Below are 6,000 nucleotides of genomic sequence, written 5' to 3'. Positions count from 1 at the left end.
TTGTTGACTGCTCCCGACCCCTGTTACCACTCTGGCACATGGGAGGCTGCTGAGACCATCCCGTTGAGGGGGGAGCCCACCTAGCATAAACAGGGGTTTTGGAGCCTTCCCCTGGGTCCGCTTGGGAGATCGGAGCACCGGTCCCTTCAGTTTCTACACTTACATCATCCCCCCTCTCGCCTTCATCTGCTTGGACAGTCCGCTGCCTTACGGGGCGGGCTTGAACAGCGGAGGGAGAGGGGAGTATGCCAGGCACATGCCGGGGGGTATCTGCATTATTACCATTATCATCATACCAGATATTCCCGTCCCAATCATCAATTACATCAGGATCATTGCCATTCCTTATCATGGCACGAATACGATGTGGATCAGGTTCTACCCCTTGCTTTTCCTTATTCGCACAGAGCTGTTGCCGGAGTTTAATATTACGGCAAATTGTTTGAACATGCTTATCCTCCCATTCTTTGGCTCGATCCTGACTGGTGCTAACAATTTCGCTCATCATCGAGCAGCGCTGTCGCAGAGTCTCTACTTCCTCCTCTAGTTGTTTTCTCTTATGTTCAGACTTCACCTGCTGCTGAACTAATTCAACTTCACGCTGAACGGAGTGGCGTAAGGCTGTGGCCAGCAGCCAAAAACCGTCCGTCAGCGTCCCCCGTTTTTTTGGAAATTTACTTTCTCGGAGGAGAGTGGCAACCCGCTCTCCCAGAGGCACACTTAAGGGTTCTAACCTTTCATCCCAACTGATGGGTGGTCCCAACAAAGACAGGGTATTAGCCAGCATGCCAAACCCATCATCTTTGGAAGTCCATCCCGGAATCAAAAACTGCTCAGGGCTCAACTCTTTCTTTCGGCGAAACATCTTGAGACCAATCCTGCTCGCAGCGCCAATTGTCTTGGGTAAACTTATACCTCTCATTTTGTTCATTTTAGATTGGTCACAGTGTTTTAGCTACCGAAAGAAAATAGACACACACACCGAGAGCAGTTCAGTTTATACAAATGTTTATTACTAATTCAAAAGCTGATTTCACACTACAATATGCAAGCCCTTCCCAACTATACTTATCAACGCTTGGACTGGTCCCAACTGCCGAAGCGAGGCAACAACTGCACACTTGTAGTAGGTTGTCAGGGCGCTGGTAGCAGCTTCTCCACCTCCCCCGACCGGGACGTTGCTCGGACTCTGGCTGTTCTTCCTTCTTGACAAGGGGTGTTCCCACCCCTCGGAGAGTCTAAACTTCAGCAGCAGGACCACAGACTTTTATACCCCAAAAACAATTAATCATGCACCCACTCCCTCTAACATTTGTCAGTCAAAATCAAAGCTGAGCATACTATTCTACAATTTAGAAGATTAATTATTATGGAGCAGGATGCTATGATATCCTGGTTTATCTTGTAGATACAAGGACTCATTAAAACTTCTTGAGCAAGACAGGTTGTGACCAATACGTCAATTTCAGAGTGTCGTATTTGACAACTGCTTTCCCTGGGCCTCACGGTGGAATTCCATTTCAAAGTGTATCTTCAGATAAGTCCCCATGGCTGAGTTTAATTACATCTGCTAGTTCTGAAAGTAAGGTGACCTGCGTGTGGACCCAGTGTCGTCAGTTCCACATAAGCAAAAAGCATCTGAGTACATGGTTTTAATCCTCCATTACACCATGTACCTGTGAGGACATTTCCTCCACGATCCTTTCAACTGTCAATGGAGCATCTCATCATCAGTGACCATCTTCACTGGTTTTTCGCGTATTATGTGTATCGCGCATTTCTTTTTCAGATTTTGTCAGCCACCGATCGAGAGTGCTCCAGGGGACATCGCTGCTTAGTCACCCGCTCACTGACTTCGTTGGTCAGGCCATCTTCTTGGGGAGAGTCCTACTCCCGGATATCAGTAAGGCCTTCTTTTTTTCTGATGAATTTTTAAATTCTTCTTTAGCTGATATTGTTAACTATTCTTTCTTTGGTGCCATCTTTAAATTCTTCTTGTGGTTTTTATCTTATGATTTTTTAGTATTTTTCTTTTCTGCCTTGTTTTTTGATCTTTTTAAAAATTTTCTCCGAGGAGGACTGGTTTTCCCTGACCAGCCACTGCTCCATCACATGACTGCCATACATGATATACTTCAACATTTGCTCACTATAAAGGCAGAGGAAGAATCGCTATTATCATTGTTCAGTGTCCCCCAATAATAAGAGAAATAAGCAAAGAGAATTACTTCAGGGACATTGAGTGCCTAGGGATATGTGTGAACATGAAAGTCTGTAGACACTGTGATTGTAGTAAGAAACACACCGAAATGATGGAGAAACTGAGCTGGACTTTTTCAGCGACTATAGGAGACAAAGACATATTGCCAACATTTCAGGCCTGAGCCCTTCTTCAAGGAATAAGCCAGAAACAGGAAGTCTCAGAAAGTCTCAGAATTCAAACAATGGAGGAAGAATCCAGACCAACAAAAGGTGTTGACTGCATATGATAAAAGATGAGGTAAGAATTTATCATGTCTGTGCGAAAGGAGACATGGAATGGAGAAGCCACGGGGGAAGAAAGTGTGTGGGGAAGACTTTTAATGAAACCCAGAGAACCTGATATTAAAACCATCCAGTTGGAGGGTCCTCATTTGGAAGATTAGGTATTTTTCTTCACTTTACGGGTGGTCTCAGTCTAGCAGTGCATGAGACCATGGACAGACATGTCAGCAAGGGAATAGGACAAGGAATTGCAATAGGTGGCCATTGGGAGATCCATACTATTGCAATGGACAGAGCCAAAGTGGTCAACAAAGTGATCTCCCAGTCTGCATCTGTAACAGGTTCACAGAGGGCATAGAAAAAGTGATGACTCATGGTATAATTTTCCAGCATTTATTCACTTGCTTTAGAAGACAAAATAATGCAACCATCGCCTTCTGGGTTTTTAATCCTTTTCTGCCCATTTGCTCCTTTAGCAAGGTAGCAAGCAGTGTGCTTCATTCTTTTCCTCAACTATACATAGATACTTTATTTTAACATTTTAATATGTATTCAACTCAGTGTACACAGTATTACTTTCTTACAACATCGAAAACTATAAACTTGAAGAGATTAAATTATATCTCTTTAATCTTTGAGGAGTTAAATACAATTGATATATAAAATTATAATGAACTAATCTATATCTCACATTAACAATCTTAGTCATACAAGTACTATCCTTCCATTTAGCTCTCCAATCATCTTGATAAATTGATATTCCCAAGTATCATTCCCATTTTAATCTCATGAGTATTTAATGAAGGCATCTTACTCTGTAATAATAGATACATTTCAGAATTTTTTTTTAACCATCTTCCATGAGCAAAATTTCACATTTCAATTGCCTTGGTAATCTTAAAGTGTGTCCAAAATTATCTAATAGTAAAGCCCTAATTTGATAATAATAAAAAAGAGTATTATGTGCAATTTAATATTTTTCTTTCATTCTTTGAATACCAGCTTCTTAACAATCTTAGACAATTTTAATTCTTTTCTGGTTCCATATTTTCAAAAACTGAGTATTAAGAGTAAAGGGGAAAAGTTTATTTTGATATAAAGGTGTTTTACCTGAAATATTTCTCTGTGTACCTATTTCATCATTTATCCTATTCCATAATTCAATTAAATGTCTCAAAAAAGGTGGATTATTATTAATAATTAATAATGGTATTCCACTTATAGATAAATTGTGCCATATTCTCCTCACCAATTTTAGTTAACTCAATATTAACCCATATTAACAGGTTATCCAAATCAAACATTCTATTAATAAAGTTCAATTGTGCTGCTTGATAATAATTTTGAAAATTCAGAAGTTGTAACCCTCCCAATTCATACTTCCAAGTTAATTTTTGTAAAGATATTATAACCATTTTACCTTTTCACAAAAATTTCCCATTTATAGAATTCAAATCTTTTTTAAAACTTTGAGGAACTTTACATGGAATAGATTGAAAAAGATATTGAATTTTAGGAAAATATTCATCTTAATACAATTAACTCTATCTATTAATGTTATGGGTAAATCTTTCCATCTATTTAAGTCCTCTTTTATTTCATGAAATAAAGATGAATAATTTAATTTATATAAATGATCTAAATCCTTGTGAATTCTAATACCTAAATATTTAATTTTATCTGATCAATTAAACTGAACAATTTTCTTACCATGTAATCACCATTAATCAATGGCAAAATTTCACTTTTATCCCAAATAATTTTATAACCTGATATTTCTCCATATTGTTTCAATCTTTCATATAATGATTTTAATGAATTTTGTGGTTCTGCTAAATAAATCAAAACATCATCAGCAAATAATTTAATCTTAAATTCTTCAGAATGAACTCTAATTCCTTTAATAATATTATCCTGTCTTATCATATTTGCTAAAAGTTCAAAGGTTCAATAGCTAAGGCAAAAATACTGGGGAAAAGGAATACCCAGGTTACACGATCAACACATGGTTATGGTGCCTAAACATGTTTGATAAAAAAACATTACAAAACCAACTGTAAAACATAAGAATACTAGCAGTGAACAATATTTCTTCTTTCTTTGGCTTGGCTTCGCGGACGAAGATTTATGGAGGGGGTAAATGTCCACGTCAGCTGCAGGCTCGTTTGTGGCTGACAAGTCCGATGCGGGACAGGCAGACACGGTTGCAGCGGAAAATTGGTTGGTTGGGGTTGGGTGTTGGGTTTTTCCTCCTTTGTCAGTGAGGTGGGCTCTGCGGTCTTCTTCAAAGGAGGTTGCTGCCCGCCAAACTGTGAGGCGCCAAGATGAACGGTTTGAGGCGATATCAGCCCACTGGCGGTGGTCAATGTGGCAGGCACCAAGAGATTTCTTTAGCCAGTCCTTGTACCTCTTCTTTGGTGCACCTCTGTCACGGTGGCCAGTGGAGAGCTCGCCATATAACACGATCTTGGGAAGGCGATGGTCCTCCATTCTGGAGATGTGACCCACCCAGCGCAGCTGGATCTTCAGCAGCATGGACTCGATGCTGTCGGCCTCTGCCATCTCGAGTACTTCGATGTTAGGGATGAAGCCGCTCCAATGAATGTTGATGGAGCAGAGACAACGCTGGTGGAAGCGTTCTAGGAGTCGTAGGTGATGCCGGTAGAGGACCCATGATTCAGAGCCAAACAGGAGTGTGGGTATGACAACGGCTCTGTATACGCTTATCTTTGTGAGGTTTTTCAGTTGGTTGTTTTTCCAGACTCTTTTGTGTAGTCTTCCAAAGGCGCTATTTGCCTTGGCGACTCTGTTGTCTATCTCATTGTCGATCCTTGCATCTGATGAAATGGTGCAGCCGAGATAGGTAAACTGGTTGACCGTTTTGAGTTTTGTGTGCCCGATGGAGATGTGGGGGGGCTGGTAGTCATGGTGGGGAGCTGGCTGATGGAGGACCTCCGTTTTCTTCAGGCTGACTTCCAGGCCAAACATTTTGGCAGTTTCCGCAAAACAGGACGTCAAGCACTGAAGAGCTGGCTCTGAATGGGCAACTAAAGCGGCATCGTTTGCAAAGAGTAGTTCACGGACAAGTTTCTCTTGTGTCTTGATGTGAGCTTGCAGGTGCCTCAGATTGAAGAGACTGCCATCCGTGCAGTACCGGATGTAAACAGCGTCTTCATTGTTGGGGTCTTTCATGGCTTGGTTCAGCATCATGCTGAAGAAGATTGAAAAGAGGGTTGGTGCGAGAACACAGCCTTGCTTCACGCCATTGTTAATGGAGAAGGGTTCAGAGAGCTCATTGCTGTATCTGACCCGACCTTGTTGGTTTTCCTGCAGTTGGATAACCATGTTGAGGAACTTTCGGGGGCATCCAATGCGCTCTAGTATTTGCCAAAGCCCTTTCCTGCTCACGGTGTCGAAGGCTTTGGTGAGGTCAACAAAGGTGATGTAAACAATACATTTTCCAAGGAAATCATTTAACATAGGCCAGTAGCAATATTCTTCCCCACTTACCCTTAG

The sequence above is a fragment of the Narcine bancroftii genome, chromosome 7 (assembly GCF_036971445.1).
Source record: "Narcine bancroftii isolate sNarBan1 chromosome 7, sNarBan1.hap1, whole genome shotgun sequence".
Taxonomy (NCBI): Eukaryota; Metazoa; Chordata; class Chondrichthyes; order Torpediniformes; family Narcinidae; genus Narcine; species Narcine bancroftii.
Note: the sequence above shows the minus strand (reverse complement) of the source record.